General features: G+C 50.9%; 1 long non-coding RNA gene across 1 annotated transcript; it reads left to right on the top strand.

Moving 5' to 3' along the window:
* Positions 1-94: 94 nt before the first annotated feature.
* On the top strand, positions 95-16655 carry LOC147091114 (uncharacterized). The gene is made up of 2 exons (XR_015075375.1): positions 95-486; positions 15552-16655. It is a non-coding gene; the product is annotated as an uncharacterized LOC147091114 (long non-coding RNA).
* The last annotated feature ends 4474 nt before the right edge of the window (positions 16656-21129 follow it).

A 21129-nucleotide genomic window follows, 5' to 3' on the forward strand; every position in this document is an offset into this window, starting at 1 on the left:
CGGCCGCCGCCGTCACGGAAATGCCCGAAGGTGCGGAGTTGTTGTTGTGATGATGATGATTTTTTTTTTGGCGGCTTCCTCTCACACACAGAGAGAGACGAAAGCGGTTCGAGCGAGCGAGCGAGGCGGCTCGGCCCGGCTGGGCCTGCGGCCTATAGATAAACGCTTCATTTCCTCCCCCGCTTCTCACCCGTTTTACCACCGCTTTACCTCAGAAAACGGCATTTTCCGCCGCGCCGAGTCCCAATTCCAGCTCATTCTAACCGCGGCCAACTTTTTAAAAAATTTAATTTAAAAAAAAATCTTCCCAAAATCCCCGGGCTCTCGTAAGCTAGGCCTCCCTCCCCCGGGGGCAGATGAGCGATGGTTCCGTCAGGAAAAGCCGCCGAAAGCCCGAGCCCTGGGTTTTCGACGCCGAGCTCGGCCTTGAGGGCGATCGGACTGGGATCGGCCGGGGACGGAGGTCGGATCTGGTCGCTGGCTCGGGTTTGTTGATTTTTGAATTCGATTTCCGAGTTTTAAGAGAGGTTTGTGTCGGTGTGAGGCCCGGCTCTGTGTGTGTGGTGTGTGTGTGTGGAAAATGGTGGCGGGGCAGCTCCTGACCGACAATGGACAGGGATTCAATTCCCCTCTGTCTCTCTCTTTAAATGATTCCTTCAACTGAGTAAAACATTTCTCGTTGAAAAATAAGTCGTCATTATTTTTTTACAAAATTTCTCCACCTTACTCCCCCTCCCACTGAAATCCAACTCGATCCACCAAATGTCTCCAGTTCCAGTGTGTCTGTGTCGTAGCATTTTATTCCTGTTTGAATCATTTAAAATCATTTAACAACACTTTTAAACATTTAAAAACTCTTAATGTTCGTTTAAAAACTGATTTAATCAGTTGAAAACTCTAATTTAAAAACTCTCCCTAATCATTTTAAAAACTCTAATCATTTAAAAAAACTCTCTAATCATTTTAAAAACTCTTTAATCATTTAAAAACTTTTTAAAACATTTAACAACTCTTAAGAGAGTGTTCACATGAACATTTAAATGTTCGTGTGAACACTCTTAAATGTTCGTGTGAACACTGTTAAATGTTCGTGTGAACACACACTTAAATGTTCATGTGAACACTGTTAAATGTTCGTGTGAGCACACACTTAAATGTTCGTGTGAGCACACACTTAAATGTTCGTGTGAACACTGTTAAATGTTCGTGTGAGCACACTCTTAAATGTTCGTGTGAGCACACTCTTAAATGTTCGTGTGAGCACACTCTTAAATGTTCGTGTGAGCACACTCTTAAATGTTCGTGTGAGCACACTCTTAAATGTTCGTGTGAGCACACTCTTAAATGTTCGTGTGAGCACACTCTTAAATGTTCGTGTGAGCACACTCTTAAATGTTCGTGTGAGCACACTCTTAAATGTTCGTGTGAGCACACTCTTAAATGTTCGTGTGAGCACACTCTTAAATGTTCGTGTGAGCACACTCTTAAATGTTCGTGTGAGCACACTCTTAAATGTTCGTGTGAGCACACTCTTAAATGTTCGTGTGAGCACACTCTTAAATGTTCGTGTGAACACTGTTAAATGTTCGTGTGAGCACACACTTAAATGTTCGTGTGAGCACACACTTAAATGTTCGTGTGAACACTGTTAAATGTTCGTGTGAGCACACACTTAAATGTTCGTGTGAGCACACACTTAAATGTTCGTGTGAACACTGTTAAATGTTCGTGTGAACACTGTTAAATGTTCGTGTGGACGCGCTCTTAGATGTTCGTGTGGACGCGCTCTTAGATGTTCGTGTGGACGCGCTCTTAAATGTTCGTGTGGACGCGCTCTTAAATGTTTGTGTGGACGCGCTCTTAAATGTTCGTGTGGACGCGCTCTTAAATGTTTGTGTGGACGCGCTCTTAAATGTTCGTGTGGACGCGCTCTTAAATGTTCGTGTGGACGCGCTCTTAGATGTTCGTGTGGACGCGCTCTTAGATGTTCGTGTGGACGCGCTCTTAAATGTTCGTGTGGACGCGCTCTTAAATGTTCGTGTGGACGCGCTCTTAAATGTTCGTGTGGACGCGCTCTTAAATGTTTGTGTGGACGCGCTCTTAAATGTTCGTGTGGACGCGCTCTTAAATGTTCGTGTGGACGCGCTCTTAGATGTTCGTGTGGACGCGCTCTTAGATGTTCGTGTGGACGCGCTCTTAAATGTTTGTGTGGACGCGCTCTTAAATGTTCGTGTGGACGCGCTCTTAAATGTTCGTGTGGACGCGCTCTTAAATGTTCGTGTGGACGCGCTCTTAGATGTTCGTGTGGACGCGCTCTTAGATGTTCGTGTGGACGCGCTCTTAAATGTTCGTGTGGACGCGCTCTTAAATGTTTGTGTGGACGCTCTCTTAAATGTTCGTGTGGACGCGCTCTTAAATGTTCGTGTGGACGCGCTCTTAAATGTTCGTGTGGACGCGCTCTTAAATGTTCGTGTGGACGCGCTCTTAAATGTTCGTGTGGACGCGCTCTTAAATGTTCGTGCGGACGCGCTCTTAGATGTTCGTGTGGACGCGCTCTTAGATGTTCGTGTGGACGCGCTCTTAAATGTTCGTGTGGACGCGCTCTTAGATGTTCGTGTGGACGCGCTCTTAAATGTTCGTGTGGACGCGCTCTTAAATGTTCGTGTGGACGCGCTCTTAAATGTTCGTGTGGACGCGCTCTTAAATGTTCGTGTGGACGCGCTCTTAAATGTTCGTGTGGACGCGCTCTTAGATGTTCGTGTGGACGCTCTCTTAAATGTTCGTGTGGACGCGCTCTTAAATGTTCGTGTGGACGCGCTCTTAAATGTTCGTGTGGACGCGCTCTTAAATGTTCGTGTGGACGCGCCGTTAAATGTTCGTGTGAACACGGTTAAATGTTCGTGCGGACGCGCTCTTAAATGTTCGTGTGGACGCGCTCTTAAATGTTCGTGTGGACGCGCTCTTAAATGTTCGTGTGGACGCGCTCTTAAATGTTCGTGTGAACACAGTTAAATGTTCGTGTGAACACGGTTAAATGTTCGTGTGGACGCGCTCTTAAATGTTCGTGTGGACGCGCTCTTAAATGTTCGTGTGGACGCGCTCTTAGATGTTCGTGTGGACGCGCTCTTAAATGTTCGTGTGGACGCGCTCTTAAATGTTCGTGTGGACGCGCTCTTAGATGTTCGTGTGGACGCGCTCTTAAATGTTCGTGTGGACGCGCTCTTAAATGTTCGTGTGGACGCGCTCTTAAATGTTCGTGTGGACGCGCCGTTAAATGTTCGTGTGGACGCTCTTAATTTAATATCTTTTTGAGGAAAGTAAAGTTTGCTTCAAAATTTCCTAAGTCTACTAGTCAAAATAGTTTTAAACGTAAGTTTATTGAAAATAAAACTTCATTTTTTGTGTTACCAAACAAGCTCCTCGCTTCTAAACTAACCCATGCCTACACTTGTCCTAAAACTTAGCTACTTCTAAGAAAAAGGAATGACGATATATATTTTAATTAATTATAATAGTTTGTGGCGAATGTAGGTTTTACTTAAATCCGTTGCCCTAACGACAATCTTATCTGCACTATTAATGTAAGTTTTAACGTCTTATTGAACAGAGAAGCCCCATTGGTGTGTTCTATCACAGTGATGGGTTGAGGTACAACCACTGATTTATGGTGACTGATGAATAAGTCCGATTCTGTTCTTGTTAAATGCGGTTCCGGGATCACTGCAGGAATTTTGGGGATCCATTGGTTTATGTTGTCTGGCTTGGCTCAGTTGGTAGCACCCCAATGCAGTACTGAGGGAGCGCTGCACTGTCTGAGGTGCCGTCTTTCGGATGAGACATTAACCCGAAGCCCCGTCTGCCCGCTCAGGTGGACGTAAAAGATCCCACGGCCACTATTTTTAAGAAGAGCAGGGGGGGGGGGAGTTCTCCCCGGTGTCCTGGGCCAATATTTATCCCTCAACCAACATCACTAAAAACAGATGATCTCATTCTCACATTGCTCTTTGTGGGAGCTTGCTGTGCGCAATTTGGCTGCCGCATTTCCTACATTACAACAGTGACTACACTTCAAAAGCACTTCATTATTTGTAATGCGCTTTGGGACGTCCTGAGGTCGTGAAAGGCGCTGTAGAGTTGCAAGCTCGTTCCCTGAGACTTTTTAATTGCAGTGGTCAAACCACAACACAAGTGTTGAAATTCATGGGATGTCATGCCACCAAAATCACTTGGCACAGTGACACAGGAACAGGAGGAGGCCATTCAGCCCCTCGAGCCTGTTACACATGAACAGGAGGAGGCCATTCAGCCCCTCGAGCCTGTTACACAGGAACAGGAGGAGGCCATTCAGCCCCTCTAGCCTGTTACACATGAACAGGAGGAGGCCATTCAGCCCCTCGAGCCTGTTACACAGGAACAGGAGGAGGCCATTCAGCCCCTCGAGCCTGTGACACAGGAACAGGAGGAGGCCATTCAGCCCCTCGAGCCTGTTACACAGGAACAGGAGGAGGCCATTCAGCCCCTCGAGCCTGTTACACAGGAACAGGAGGAGGCCATTCAGGCCCTCGAGCCTGTTACACAGGAACAGGAGGAGGCCATTCAGCCCCTCGAGCCTGTTACACAGGAACAGGAGGAGGCCATTCAGGCCCTCGAGCCTGTTACACAGGAACAGGAGGAGGCCATTCAGGCCCTCGAGCCTGTTACACAGGAACAGGAGGAGGCCATTCAGGCCCTCGAGCCTGTTACACAGGAACAGGAGGAGGCCATTCAGCCCCTCGAGCCTGTTACACAGGAACAGGAGGAGGCCCATTCAGCCCCTCGAGCCTGTTACACAGGAACAGGAGGAGGCCCAGTCAGCCCCCTCGAGCCTGTTACACAGGAACAGGAGGAGGCCCATTCAGCCCCTCGAGCCTGTTACACAGGAACAGGAGGAGGCCATTCAGCCCCTCGAGCCTGTTACACAGGAACAGGAGGAGGCCATTCAGGCCCTCGAGCCTGTTACACAGGAACAGGAGGAGGCCATTCAGGCCCTCGAGCCTGTTACACAGGAACAGGAGGAGGCCATTCAGCCCCCACAAACCTGTTACACAGGAACAGGAGGAGGCCATTCAGCCCCTCGAGCCTGTTACACAGGAACAGGAGGAGGCCATTCAGCCCCTCGAGCCTGTTACACAGGAACAGGAGGAGGCCCATTCAGCCCCTCGAGCCTGTTACACAGGAACAGGAGGAGGCCCATTCAGCCCCTCGAGCCTGTTACACAGGAACAGGAGGAGGCCATTCAGCCCCTCAAGCCTGTACCGCCATGCACTTAGATCATGGCTAGTCTGCATCTTAACTCAGTCTGCCCGTCTTGGTTCCGTTACCCATGCCAAACAAAAATATGTTCTTCTCGCCTGCCAAGTGTTTGGGATAAGCTGAACAGAGGCCAAGTCCTTTCCCACATGTAGGAGGGAGACCCATTATCCCAAACCTCCTTTGTGTTTGGGTAGAGTACAGCATTGTTAAGAGGCTTCGGCGAGGGGTCTCGTGCTTGCGTTCCAGGCTGGGACGAGACTGTGTGGCATGGAGGGGATTACAAGCTATCTTCTCTGAAATGTGCAGCAGGCGGTTAAAAAGGCAAATGGTATGTTGGCCTTCGTAGCAAGAGGGTTCGAGTACAGGAACAAGGATGTCTTGCTGCAGTTGTACAGGGCCTTGGTGAGACCACACCTTGAGTATTGTGTGTAGTTTTGGTCACCTTATCTGAGGAAGGATGTTCTTGCCATGGAGGGAGTGCAGCGAAGATTCACCAGGCTGATACCTGGGATGGCAGGAATGACGTATGAGGAGAGATTGGGTCGATTGGGCTTATACTCGCTGGAGTTTAGAAGAATGAGAGGGGATCCCATTGAAACTTATAGAATTCTAACAGGACTAGACAGACTAGATGCAGGAAGGATGTTCCCGATGGTCGGGGAGTCCAGAACCAGGGGTCACAGTCTAAGGATAAGGGGTAAGCCATTTAGGACTGAGGTGAGGAGGAATTTCTTCACCCAGAGAGTGGTGAACCTGTGGAATTCTCTACCACAGAAGGCAGTAGAGGCCAATTCATTAAATATATTCAAGAAGGAGTTGGATATATTTCTTAAGGCTAAAGGGAGCAAGGGATATGGGGAGAAGGCAGGGACAGGGTACTGAGTTTGGATGATCAGCCATGATCGCATTGAATGGCGGAGCAGGCTCGAGGGGCCGAATGGCCGACTCCTGCTCCTATCTTCTATGTTTCTATGCAAGAGAAGTTCTGACACACTTGTGCACTGTGGTGTGGACAGGCGTGTCAGGGAGTTGGCAATGCGACTGGTTGTTACCCAAAAACCATACACGCTGCTTGATCAGAACATGGCAGAGGTTGTCTGTGGCCATTGTAACATTCTGAATATACAGCAGTAGCTATTCCATTGCCCACTTACCTTAAAACCAGAGCCTGGCCGTTTAGGACAGAAGTTCGGAAATGCGCAAAGGGTGGTAGAAGTGTGGAACTCTCCCACAAAGCAGCAGAAGCTCACTCAATTAATAACGTGAAATCTGGAATCGATCGATTTTTGCCAGCCAAGCGTGTGAAGGTATCTGGAGCCTGGGTGGGTGGAGTTAAGATCCAGATCAGCCATGGTCTCATTCAATGGCCTCCTCCTGTTCTTCTCTGAAAAGTCAGGCCAACCCATATTTTTAGGAACGATATTGCAATTGCTGGAAGTGAGAAACGGAAAATGCTGGCGCTGCACAGCTGATCCGTCAGAATGAGAACATAAGAAATAGGAGTAGGCCGTACGGCCCCTCGAGCCTGCTCCGCCATTCAATAAGATCCTGGCTGATCATAGACCTGAACTCCACTTTCCCGCCCGATCCCCATATCCCTCGACTCCCCGAGAGTCCAAAAATCTCTCGATCTCAGCCTTGAATATACTCAAAGACTCAGCATTCTCAGCCCTCTGGGGTAGAGAATTTCAAAGATTCACCGCCCTCTGTGAGTGAAGAAATTCCTCCTCATAGAAACATAGAAGATAGGAGCAGGAGTCGGCCATTCAGCCCCTTGAGCCTGCTCCGCCATTCAATGAGATCATGGCTGATCATCCAAATTCAGTACCCGGTCCCTGCCTTCTCCCCATATCCCTTGATCCCTTTAGCCTTAAGAAATATATCCAACTCCTTCTTGAATATATTTAATGAATTGGCCTCTACTGCCTACTGTATGAATGGAACCGCGTTTATGTGTTCAACCATAAATGTATTTTGATGCTTTGGCAACATAAGATGTACCTTATCATGCCAATAAAGCGATTTGTATTGTATTGTATTGTGTGGTAGAGAATTCCACAGGTTCACCGCTCTCTGGGTGAAGAAATTCCTCCTCATCTCTGCCCTAAATGGCTTACCCCTTATCCTTAGACTGTGACCCCTGGTTCTGGACTCCCCGGCCATCGGGAACATCCTTCCTGCATCTAGTCTGTCCAGTCCTGCTAGAATTTTATAAGTTTCAATGAGATCCCCTCTCATTCTTCTAAACTCTAGCGAATATAAGCCCAATCTTTCCTCATACATCATTTCTGCCATCTCAGTCCTAAATGGCCGACCCCTTATCCTGAGACTGTGACCCCTGGTTCTAGACTCTCCAGCCAGGGGGAAACAGCCTCTCAGCATCTACCCTGTCAATCCCCCTCAGAATCTTGCACGTTTCAATGAGATCACCCCTCATTCTTCTAAACTCCAGTGAATACAGGCCCATTCTATAAGTTCACGTTTGATGTGGTGACCCTTTGAGAACCCCATTTTGCTCACCTCTAGGATTGCGCCTGTCGACCCTTTCACACGCTGATTGATCGGTTGTGCATTTCCAGCCTTTTTATGCTTTTTATTGTTAAATGTCAGCGATGACCTGGGACACATACCGAGGAAGGAGCCTCTGAACTGAAGGAAGTGGCTGTTTGAAGAATGCATTCTTAAAACAAAAATATTTCAGCAGGATGCAAGCAGAATTTGTAAAAAAAAAACATACTGGTATTACTCGAATTATTTTAAAAAGTTGTTGTCCATGTAACTGAACGATAGCTGGGGGAATGGGCTGTATTGGATGGATAAACTAGATGGGCTGAATGGTGCTCAGCTTTGTGGCTGTTCCAATCTTGCTGTTCTGTCTTGATGTCCTTATCTGAGGAAGGATGTTCTTGCCATGGAGGGAGTGCAGCGAAGATTCACCAGGCTGATACCTGGGATGGCAGGAATGACGTATGAGGAGAGATTGGGTCGATTGGGCTTACACTCGCTGGAGTTTAGAAGAATGAGAGGGGATCTCATTGAAACTTATAAAATTCTAGCAGGATTAGACAGACTAGATGCAGGAAGGATGTTCCCGATGGCCGGGGAGTCCAGAACCAGGGGTCACAGTCTAAGGATAAGGGGTAAACCATTTAGGACAGAGATGAGGAGGAATTTCTTCACCCAGAGAGTGATGAACCTGTGGAATTCTCTACCACACAAGGCAGTGGAGGCCAATTCATTAAATATATTCAAGAAGGAGTTAGATATATTTCTTAAGGCTAAAGGGATCAAGGGGTATGGGGAGAAGGCAGGGACGGGGTACTGAATTTGGATGATCAGCCGTGATCTCATTGAATGGCGGAGCAGGCTCGAGGGGCCGAATGGCCGACTCCTGCTCCTATCTTCTATGTTTCTGTGTTCTAATTGAGGTTTGTTAGGAATGTTGTGCGATTCATGCATTCTTTTGGAAGAGCATAAATCCTAAAATAGACACTGCTGAGGAAGCAGAGACAAACTACCTTTTGCCTTTCGAGACTCCTATTGTGTCTGATTTATTCCTTCAACCATTGACGGGTTTTTGCCTCCGGTTCCCCGCCCAGAAGTCGGTTCCAGGGTCACTGTGTGTAAAGAAGGACTTCCTGCCTTCTCCAGGTTGATCTGGTCTCCCCTTGCCCTACTCATAGTCATAACGGCACAGAAGGCGGCCATTGGGCCCATCGAGTCCGTGCAGGCTCTCTGTAGAGCAATTCAGTCAGCCCCGCTCTATCCCCAAAGCCCTGCAAGTTTATTTCCCTCAAGTGCCTATCCAGTCTCCCCTTGAAAACATTGAGTGTCTCCGCCTCCACCACTTCCGTCGGCAGCGAGTTCCAGGTCCTCACCACTCGCTGCGTTAAAAAGTTTTTCCTCACGTCCCCCCCCCCTGTATCTTTTACCCAAAACCTTAAATCTGTGTCCCCTAGTCCTCATACCATCAACTCGTGGGAACAGCCTTTCCCCGTCTAGCCTATTCAAACCCGTCATAATCTTGTACACCTCGATCAAATCACCCCTCAACCTCCTTTGCTCTAATGGAAACAAATCCAGCTTCTCCAACCTGTCCTTGTAGCTAAGATCTCCCATCCCCAGAACCATTCTGGTAAATCTCCTCTGCACCCTCTCAAGGGCCTTCACATCCTTCCTAAAGTGTGGGGACCAGAACTGGGCGCAATACTCCAGTTGTGGCCTAACCAGTGCTTTATAAGTTTAGCTTGAAATAGTGTTCTAGATTTGTCGTCTCCATCCTCGACTAGATCTGCTCCCAATCGCCTCCCTTCACGGCTGAAAACCCCCCGTTTCTCCCGTCTTCGCTCGTGTTTTCAGTCCTGTGATGCTCAGCGTCGGTCTGGTGACGCTCTCCTGAACTGCCTTTGGGGCTCGAGTATCTCCCTTGTGTCTGTTGTCCGAACGCGCCTCTGTACCCAAGATGTGGCCTGACCAGCGCACGGTCCAGAGAATCGTACTGCTGATCAGCGCAAGGTAGGCAGTATCTTCCCACTGGCATCTCCGTTATCACAAGGCATATTTGGATGGGTTATACTGGCAACTAAAGCTGGTTTGAAATCCCTGGTTTCTGTCCTGCTATAATGTTGCTGACCTGGCTCGAGAACTGGGTGCCCTTAATTGTTTCTGCTTCAGATGACGCAGTGGCAGTATAACTGCAGCCTTAGCCTATTGGCACCAGGCCCCTTTAAGAAAGACAGAGCTTGCATTTATAACAACAGAAGTGTGAGTCGGCCGTTCGGCCCCTTGAGCCTGCTCCGTCGTTCCATAACATCACGGCTGACATTCGACCTCCACTCCACTTTCCCGCCCGATTCCCCCTTTCCCTCGATTTTTCCCACAGTCCCAAAATCTTATCAGTCTCGGCCTTGAATATACTCAATGACTGAGCATCCACAGCCCTCTAGGGTAGAGAATTCCAAAGAGATGTAGCGCCGTTAACAACCTCAGGACGTCCCAAAGCACTTTACAGTCAATAAAGTGTAGCCACCCTTGCAATGTAGGAAACGCAGCAGCCGATTTGATAAATGACCAGATAATCTGTTCTTAGTGATGTTATTTGAGGGATAAATATTGGCCAGGACACTGGGGAGATCTCCCTGACTCCTCTTTGAAATAGTGCCATGGGATCGTTTACGTCCACCTGAGTGGGCAGACGGGGTTTCGGTTTAACGTCTCATCTGAAAGACGGCATCTCCGACAGTGCGGCGCTCCCTCAGCGCTGCCCCTCTGACAGTGCTGCCCCTCTGACAGTGCGGCGTGTACCCACTTTCCCACTGCTGTGCTTTACTGAAATCCTGGCGATGACATCGTATCTAGTGTAAACATCAGTGTTTTTGACAGAGTTAAGTTCACGATGTGGCTTTCAGTTTCATTTCCTGAGTTCCAGTTGCCTGCACTCCCGGTACAGCTTACGTGCAGGGTAACTCCCTCTGTCCTACCCCATGTGCTGCAACTCTGCCCTCCCACGCTGGTACGTCATCGTCCTCACTTGTTCTCGGTTGCGGAAAATGTTGGTGAGCCCGCGTTTATTGTCCGCCCTTCGTTGCCTTGACAATCGAGTGCCTTGCCATGCCACCTTGGAAGACATTCAGCAGTCAACCACGTGGTGTGGGACTGGAGCTACGTGTAGGCCAGACCGGGTTGGGCTGGTGGGTGAAGGACGTTGGTGAACCAGCTGGGTTTTTACTCGACTTTTTTTTAGCTTTCGTCATTGTTCAGATGATTGGGCAGATGCAGTATAACGTGGATAAATGCGAGGTTATCCACTTAGGTGGCAAAAACAGGAAGGCAGATTATTATCTGAACGGCAATAGATTGGGAGAAGGGGAAGTGCAACGAGACCTGGGTGTCCTTGTGCACCAGCCGCTGAAGGTAAGCATGCAGGTGCAGCAGGCGGTTAAGAAGGCAAATGGTATGTTGGCCTTCGTAGCGAGAGGGTTCGAGTACAAGAACAAGGATGTCTTGCTGCAGTTGTACAGGGCCTTGGTGAGACCACACCTTGAGTATTGTGTGCAGTTTTGGTCACCTTATCTGAGGAAGGATGTTCTTGCCATGGAGGGAGTGCAGCAAAGATTCACCAGACTGATACCTGGGATGGCAGGAATGATGTATGAGGAGAGATTGGGTCGATTGGGCTTATACTCGCTGGAGTTTAGAAGAATAAGAGGGGATCTCATTGAAACTTATAGAATTCTAACAGGACTAGACAGACTAGATGCAGGAAGGATGCTCCCGATGGCGGGGAGTCCAGAACCAGGGGTCACAGTCTAAGGATAAGGGGTAAGCCATTTAGGACAGAGATGAGGAGGAATTTCTTCACCCAGAGAGTGGTGAGCCTGTGGAATTCTCTACCACAGAAGGCAGTGGAGGCCAATTCATTAAATATATTCAAGAAGGAGTTCGATATATTTCTTAAGGCTAAAGGGATCAAGGGATATGGGAGAAGGCAGGGACAGGGTACTGAGTTTGGATGATCAGCCATGATCTCATTGAATGGCGGAGCAGGCTCAAGGGGCCGAATGGCCGACTCCTGCTCCTATCTTCTGTGTTTCTATGTTCTCCAGTACCAGCCCACAAAGAAGCAGCTTTGTTGAACTACGCTTCACGGCTCCCCGCGGTGTGCTCGGAACTCTTGTGCCGCCAGTCCCCGGGGCCCTAACCACCACAGTGCCGTGCCCGGAGCACAACATGCTTTCTGTAGACACTTGGCAAAGGACAGACTGTCTGAGTGACTGGGTGGTCACGGTTCGAGCGGTCAGTGTGCAAACATTCTTTTACACCCATGGCCTTAAAAACTGTATTAAAATCCCAGTGACAACACTGTTGGGTGGTTGGGGGGGGGCGGTGGCGGGGATGCGGAGTCTGCTACAGTTAAAAACACTTCCCCGTGTTCCTACTGACCATGGTCCTCTGTCAATCCATTCGCATGCTTGTACAAATCGAGGCGAGTGTTTCCTTCTGCATTTGTGATCAGAGAGGATGATTAGATTATAGAATATTTGAGCGATACAGCACAGAAGGAGGCCATTCGCCACATCGTGCCTGTGCTGGCTCTTTGAACGAGCTCTCCGATTAGTCCCACTTCCCCCCTGCTCTTTCCCCACAGCCCTGTGAATTTTCCCCCTTCCAGTATTTCTCCAATTCCCTTTTGAAAGTTACTATTGAATCTGCTTCCACCGCCCTTTCAGGCAGCGCATTCCAGATCACAACAACTCGCTGCGTAAAAACATTCTCCTCATCTCCCCTCTGGTTCTTTTGCCGATTATCTTCAATCTGTGTCCTCTGGTTACCGACCCTCCTGCCACTGGAAACAGTTTCTCCTTATTTACTCTATCGAACCCCCTCATGATTTTGAACGCCTCGATTAAATCTCCCCTTAACCTTCTCTGCTGCATTCCTTGCTTCTCTTCCCTGCCCCTTCTCCCAGTCAGACAGATACCCTCTGCCAGCGAATATACTTCAACAGCACCGACAAGGGCAGCAGGCGCACAGGAACACCATCACCTCAAAGTTCCCCCTCCCAATGGCGCACCATCCCGACTTGGAACTATATTGGCCGTTCCTTCATTGCCACTGGGTCAAAATCCCTACTCGGCAGCAGTGTGGGCGCACCTTCACCACACGGACTGCAGCGGCTCAGGGACAAGGCCCACCAGCGCTCTGGAGGGGCAGCTAGGGGTGCCTTGCCAGCGAGGCTCACATCCCGAGAATGAATTTAAAAACAACTCCACAAGTGTGCCTGGGAGTGACGCTGAGATTCGCCTGACAACTTCTCTCGCTCGTTTTTGTGTTTGAGCGCCAGTTTTGGGCGCACGGTCTCCCAGCGCTGCTCTCCTCTGATTTATTCCCCCCCGGCGCTGTGTGTTCTCCATCAGATGCCACTGTAAGTCAGCGAGCACGGGGGGGGGGGGGGGTGAACGGGACTTGGTGCGAGTTAGGACACGGGGCAGCAGAGTTTTGGGTGAGCTCATGTTTGCGGAGGGCCAGGAGAGCGTTGGTCTAGTTGAGTCTTTGGGAGGGGCGGGGGGTGGGTAACAGGACAGATGAGGGTTTCAGCAGCAGATGAGCTGGGGCAGGGACGGGCACTGTGGTGGAACATCAAGCCAGCAGAGTTGTACGGCCTGCCTTTTGTCTGGGAAAAGCATTTCCGGCTGTCCAACATTGGGGTGAAGATGCACTCTGTGCTGCTGAATGAATAGAGAGCGCGTTGGTTGCCGTGCAGTTTCTCCGATAGCGCAATGGCACCAGTACACTAACTGTGCCTTCTGACAGCACGCCACATCCAGGGCACGTACCTGTTGATCGCAGCCCGCCTGGATTATTTGCCCCATGCTTGAGCCTAGAATATCTCATTTAAATTGCATCACTTATCACTGTACACGCTGCATGTATATTAACAGCACCTCCATCACAGATTTGTCACTTATATTTCACCAGAGATGACTGGATGAGAGTGGCGGTGGGGGGGGGGGGGGGGGGGTTGGTATTTGATGATTATTTCACTGGACCCACTCTGCAATCGGTGTGAATCGAAGCATTGTAATTACTCTGGGTGAAATGCAGGGGCTGTACATCTAAATAACAACAGACATTGCTGGAAATTCACATCGCATCCGACCCCTTTCGCAGCCAGTGGCTGCCGCGGGGTGTAGAATGGCCACTAGACGCAAATAATATGAATTTAGAATCGGCCTTTTTTTCAGTTTAGTTAGACTTGGTGTTTCATTTATTACTTCAATTGGTGCCTCTTCAGATGAGGGTGCTTGTCCAGCTGTTTTTCAGTAAATGACACATGGGGCATCCCAGTGCCACCTTTACAGGTTTATTTCCAAATAAAGAACGCACTTAGGAATAGGCGGAATCTGTTGAACCCCTCGAGCCTGTTACACAGGAACAGGATGAGGCCCAGTCAGCCCCTCGAGCCTGTTACACAGGAACAGGAGGAGGCCCATTCAGCCCCTCGAGCCTGTTACACAGGAACAGGAGGAGGCCGTTCAGCCCCTCGAGCCTGTTACACAGGAACAGGAGGAGGCCCAGTCAGCCCCTCGAGCCTGTTACACAGGAACAGGAGGAGGCCCATTCAGCCCCTCGAGCCTGTTACACAGGAACAGGAGGAGGCCCATTCAGCCCCTCGAGCCTGTTACACAGGAACAGGAGGAGGCCGTTCAGCCCCTCGAGCCTGTTACACAGGAACAGGAGGAGGCCCATTCAGCCCCTCGAGCCTGTTACACAGGAACAGGAGGAGGCCCATTCAGCCCCTCGAGCCTGTTACACAGGAACAGGAGGAGGTCCATTCAGCCCCTCGAGCCTGTTACACAGGAACAGGAGGAGGGCCATTCAGCCCCTCGAGCCTGTTACACAGGAACAGGAGGAGGCCATCCAGCACCTCGAGCCTGTTACACAGGAACAGGAGGAGGCCATCCAGCACCTCGAGCCTGTTACACAGGAACAGGAGGAGGGCCATTCAGCCCCTCGAGCCTGTTACACAGGAACAGGAGAAGGCCATTCAGCCCCTCGAGCCTGTTACACAGGAACAGGAGAAGGCCATTCAGCCCCTCGAGCCTGTTACACAGGAACAGGAGAAGGCCCATCCAGTCCCTAGAGCCTGTTACGCTGTTCAATGAGATCAGGGCTGATCTGTGACCTAACTCCATCTACCTGCCTCCCATAACCCTGAATACCTTTTAATAAATCTATCAGTCTCGGATTTAAAATGAACAATTGACCCAGCGTCGATTGCTGTTTGGGGAAGAGGGTTCCAAACTTCTACCACCTGTAGAAGTGTTATTTTTAGACTCTGTCCGATGTTCCCTCGAATTTTCTTTTGGGGGGTGCGCGGTCCCTTTAACTGGCTGTGCGGCCCGTTCAGATTTTCACGCAGCTTACGGGAAACATTGGCTATGTCACTGAGTCCTAGACTCCCCAGCCGGCGGAAATGGTTTCTCTCTCTCTCTACCCATTCAGTTCCCCTTGATATCTTGGATACTTCAATCAGATCACCCCTTAACCTTAAGTCCCAGGGAATACAACCCGAGTTTGTCTAATCTCTCCTTGTAATTTAACCCTTGGAGTCTGGGTATCATTCTGGCGCATTTCTCCAGCGCCTTTCGTGACCTCGGGACGTCCCAAAGAGCTTTACAGTCAATGAAGTACTTTTTTTGAAGTGTGGTCACTGTTGTAATGTAAAACCAGTTTTAGTGATGTTGGCTGAGGGATAGATATTGGCCCCAGGACACCAGGGAGAATGCCCCTGCTCTTCTTCGAAACCGTGGCCGCGGAATCTTTTACGTCCACCCGAGAGAGCAGACAGGACCTTGGTTTAACGCCTCATCCGAAAATACAGGCACCCGACCGACGGGGACCCTTCTCTGGAGCGGCCATTTCCGACCAAGGGCGCCAACCTGTCTCTGTTCTGCCGCTGAAGGGCTTGCTGTGTGTTATCCAGCACTTTGTGTGTCCGTCTCCCATTTTAATCCCTTGCCCCCCAGTAGGTATGTGTAGGCCACGTGGTCGTCGTCGCCCCCCCCCCCCCCTCCTCGCAGATCCTGTTTTACTGGCATCAGGCGGAACTCGTGCCGCTGCGAGTAATGTTGGAACAGAACGCTGCGATGGCCAAACACTACATCTGTGTGGGCTTTGGCATCGCCGTGCAGACAGGGCTCGAGGTCCGTGCCAGCACCCTGCTATGGCAACGGTAGGAAACTTGGAACGTTCCAAGTCTGGTTGGTAACTTGCTCCCCTCCTGGCGATTTTCCCCCAGCTTTGTGAATTTCCCTGCCGCTCCAAGGTTCGCTGGGCAGCCTGGCTTCCAGCCAGTGAGAAATGTTGGATATTTTATTCGGAAGACGAGGCTCTGCTCGGTGCAGTTCCCCACAGATTTGATCTCGGGTGCACTAATGCACTGTTACTTCGAGTGTACAGCACAGGAACAGGCCATTCGGCCCCACTGCTCCGTGCCGGTGTTTCTGCTCCACACCAGCCTCCTCCCACCCCTCTCCATCTCACCCCACCACCATATCCTTCTATTCCTTTCCCCCCCCCCCCCCCCCCCACGTGTTTATCCAGCTTCCTTTTAAATGCAACTGTGCTATTCACCTCAACCTCTCCCTGTGGTAGCGAGTTCCACATTCTCGCCACTCTCTGGGGAAAGAGGTTTCTCCTGAATCCCCCCATTGGATTTATTAGTGACTCTCTTATATTGACGGCGCCTAGTTCTTGTCTCCCCCACAATGGAAACATCTGTAGTGGAATGTCGTGCTGATTAATGAAATGTAATGTTTGGTCATTTTTAAATGTGGACAATAAACTTAGTCTGAAACGTCTTTGTGTTATTGCAGCAGTGTCGACGACCTTGATGCACAATGGAATGATCACATCGGAGATCTGTACCATCTTGTTGCACCCAGACATATGGTGGCCTGGTTCGATTTCTGTGGAGTCCAGCCCCTCCCAGCAGGCTCGGGGTCCCAGCTTGGAGCTCCGTGCGGTGCAGTGGTGCTCTGACCCAGCAGGGGCCCAGCTCGGAGCTCCGTGCTGTGCAGTCATGCCCTGACCCAGCAGGGGCTCGGAGCTCCGTGCTGTGCAGTCGTGCCCTGACCCAGCAGGGCCCCAGCTCGGAGCTCCGTGCTGTGCAGTCGTGCCCTGACCCAGCAGGGCCCCAGCTCGGAGCTCCGTGCTGTGCAGTCGTGCCCTGACCCAGCTCGGAGCTCCGTGCTGTGCAGTCGTGCTCTGACCTAGCAGGGTCCCAGCTCGGAGCTCCATGCTGTGGTGCTTGACACAGCAGGGTCCCAGCTCGGAGCTCTGTGTTGTGCTTGACCCAGCAGGGTCCCAGCTCGGAGCTCCGTGTTGTGGTGCTTGACCCAGCAGGGCCCCAGCTCGGAGCTCCATGCTGTGCAGTCGTGCTCTGACACAGCAGGGCCCCAGCTCGGAGCTCCATGCTGTGCAGTCATGCTCGGACCTAGCAGGGTCCCAGCTCGGAGCTCCATGCTGTGGTGCTTGACCCAGCTGGGTCCCAGCTCGGAGCTCCGTGCTGTGCAGTCATGCCCTGACCAGACTTTTAATTATGTCATTTGTGAATAGTGTGAGACAATAGTAGGGGCTGAGACAAGTACATAAGAAATAGGAGCAGGAGTTGGCCATTCGGCCCCTCGAGCCTGCTCCCAAAATTAGTAAGATCATGGCTGATCTTCCACCTCAACTCCACCTTCCTGCCCGATCCCCATATCCCTCGATTCCCCCAGAGTCCAAAAATCTTATCGATCTCAGCCTTGAATGCACTCAACGACTGAGCCTCCACAGCCCTCTGGGGCAGAGAATTCCACAGGTTCACCGCCCTCTGAGTGAAGAAATTCCTCCTCATCTCAGTCCTAAATGGCCGACCCCATACAATTGGCATGTGTGTTCCCTAGGTTAATTTTGTGGGGGGGGGAGATTCAGTGAGTGTCCATGTTCTCGATCGCCGTGCTACCCCCACCACCCACCTCGTGATGCCGCTGTGGTCGAATTTCCTACCAATGCTACCGTTTTTGGCTCGCGCATGAGGGATTGGCACTCTGAGGAATTTCTGGAGCTGTACCCCCAACAAGAGGAGGTGGGAAATTGGGGAAGGAACTTTGTTGTTTTTAAAAAAGAAAAACCCCAGTACAATTTCCAGTGCAGCCAGCTCCCTTTTGTCGTGAATGCAGGTGTGATGGTCGAAGCTGGGCAGCTTGCTGCTTGCAGTGGAATCTCCATCAATACAGAGCAACAGAACAGACACGTGATCTCTCTGAAAGAACATTGCAGCCCTACAGCTCTAACCTCTCCATTCGGACGCCTACATTGTTTCTTAGCTTTGCCGCAGCCTTCAGACTCGCAAGGACTTTGCAGTATATGTTTTAGGTGTTGCGTGCAGTGCGTTTCATTAAACCCTAAATCTGTTGACCTGCGCAGGGGCTGCTTTTTAAAAAGAAAAATATATATATATATAGAAACAAGACGCCAAGAAAAGAGGATTTTCATACAGCGCCTTTCACCACCTCATAGTCACAGAGTTATACAGCACAGAAAGACGCCCTTCCGGCCATAAGAACATAAGAAGTAGGAGCAGGAGTAGGCCATACGGCCCCTCGGGCCTGCTCCGCCATTCAATAGGATCATGGCTGAGCCGAACCTAGACTCGCGTCCACTTCCCTGCCCTCTCCCCGTAACCCCTAATTCCCTTATCTGCTAGGAAAATGTCTATCTCCATTTTAAATTTATTTAATGTCGCAGCTTCCACAGCTCTCTTGAGGTAGCAAATTCCATAGATTTACTACCCTCTGAGTGAAGAAGTTTCTCCTCATCTCAGTTTTGAAAGCGCAGCCCCTTATTCTTAGATTATGCTCCCTAGTTCTAGTCTCACCCTGATGCGCTATCAATTACTCATAAAAGACTGAGAGTTAGAAGAGTAACTAAAGGCTTTTATTAACAACAGAATGGAGGTCTGCCTCGAGTGGTCGACCGGTCCAGGATACAAAGGGCTGGGGAGCAGTCACCTTTATACTAGGACCTGTGGGAGGAGTCAGCCGAGGCATGTCCAGGCATGTACACAGTGGAATACAAACAGGACAAACAGGAATACAAACAGTGGTTTACCACATTCACCCCTTGTTTAAAATTGAGTCCGGCGGGGTGAAGTGTATTAAAAGTTAGTGTATTGGAGTCTCTCCGGAGGTCTTGTCTGCCGCTGTGATCGGCGTGGCGACGGCAGGGGTAGTGAAGCTTCCGGCGTCGGGTCCAGCGTAGGCTGTGGCACAGGCGTGTCGTCCTCGTAGATGTCGAGCGGGTCGCGGGGCCCAGGCCTGCCGTCTGCTGGGGCTGGATATCGGATCGTGGGGGGGGGTGGTAGTGGGTTACTGTGGTCCCCGAGGGTGCAAGGTCTCTTATGGAGACTGTGTCCTCCCGCCCGTCCGGGTATGCGATGTAAGCATACTGGGGGTTGGCGTGGAGGAGGTCGACCCTCTCGACCAGGGGGTCCGTTTTATGGGTCCTCACGTGTCTTCTCAGTAGGACCGGCCCTGGGGACGTCAGCCATGGCGGTAGCGATGTCCCTGATGTGGACTTCCTTGGGAAGACAAACATTTTCTCATGAGGGGTGGCGTTAGTGGCAGTGCAGAGCAGTGACCGAATAGAGTGGAGCGCATCGGGGAGCACATCCTGCCAGCGGGAGGTTGGAAGGCCCCTAGACTTTAAGGCTAGCAGGACGGCCTTCCAAACTGTCGCATTTTCTCTTTCCACCTGTCCGTTCCCCCGGGGGTTGTAACTGGTGGTCCTGCTTGTGGCAATACTCCTAGTTAGCAGGTACTGACGGAGTTCGTCGCTCATAAATGATGAGCCCCGGTCGCTATGGATATAGCTGGGGAAGCCGAACAGGGTGAAGAGGTTGTTCAGACATTTAATGACCGTGGCACTGGTCATGTCCGGGCAGGGGAAGGCGAATGGGAAACGGGAGTACTCATCAATAATATTGAGGAAGTACACATTGCGGTCGGAGGAGGGGAGAGGCCCTTTAAAATCAACGCTCAGGCGCTCGAAGGGGCGAGTGGCTTTTATCAGGTGGGCCCTGTCTGGTCTATAAAAGTGTGGTTTGCACTCAGCGCAGACTTGGCAGTTCCTGGTCATGGTCCTGACCTCCTCAATAGAGTAAGGCAGGTTGCGGGCCTTGATGAGGTGGAAGAACCTGGTGACCCCCGGGTGGCAGAGGTCATTGTGGAGGACCCGTAGTCTATCGATCTGCGCGCTGGCGCAGGTGCCACGCGATAGCGCATCCGGGGGTTCATTTAGCTTCCCTGGCCGGTACAAGATCTCGTAGTTGTAGGTGGAAAGTTCGATTCTCCACCTCAAGATCTTGTCATTTTTGATTTTGCCCCTCTGCTTGTTGTTAAACATAAAAGCAACTGAACGCTGGTCAGTGAGCAGGGTAAATCGTTTTCCGGCCAGGTAGTGCCTCCAATGACGCACAGCCTCCACAATCGCCTGGGCCTCCTTCTCAACAGCGGAGTGTCTGGTCTCCGGGCCTTGGAGGGTTCGTGAAAAGAAGGCCACGGGTCTCCCCGCCTGATTGAGGGTAGCGGCCAGGGCAAAGTCGGATGCGTCGCTTTCCACCTGGAAGGGGATGGATTCGTCCACTGCGTGCATGGTGGCTTTGGCAATGTCCTCCTTGATACGGTGGAAGGCTAAGCGGGCCTCTGCCGTCAAGGGAAAAGAGGTGGACTTGATCAGCGGACGGGCCTTGTCCGCATAGTAGGGGACCCACTGGGCGTAATAGGAGAAAAACCCTAGGCACCTCTTCAGGGCCGTGGGGCAGTGGAAGTTCCATAAGGGGACGCATCCGGTCGGGGTCGGGGCCGATGACTCCGTGTTCCACAACACAGCCAAGGATGGCGAGGCGGTTTGTGCGGAATATGCACTTCTCCTTGTTATATGTCAGGTTTAGGAGTTGGGCGGTGCGGAGGAATTTTTCGAGGTTTGCGTCATGGTCCTGCAAGTCACGGCCGCAGATGGTCACATTGTCCAGATATGGGAAAGTGGCCTGCAACGCATTTTGATCTACCATCCGGTCCATCTCCCTTTGGAAGATGGAGACCCCGTTGGTGACGCCAAAGGGAACCCTAAGGAAGTGATAGAGGCGGCCGTTTGCCTCAAAGGCAGTGTACTGGCGGTCCTCAGGGCGGATGGGGAGCTGGTGGTACGCTGATTTCAGGTCAATGGTCGAGAAGACGCGGTACTGCGCGATCTGGTTGACCATATCAGCTATACGGGGGAGTGGGTAGGCGT

The sequence above is a fragment of the Somniosus microcephalus genome, unplaced genomic scaffold (genome assembly GCF_052327205.1).
Source record: "Somniosus microcephalus isolate GS21.2 unplaced genomic scaffold, FLI_Smic_1.0 unresolved_chr4, whole genome shotgun sequence".
Classification (NCBI taxonomy): Eukaryota; Metazoa; Chordata; class Chondrichthyes; order Squaliformes; family Somniosidae; genus Somniosus; species Somniosus microcephalus.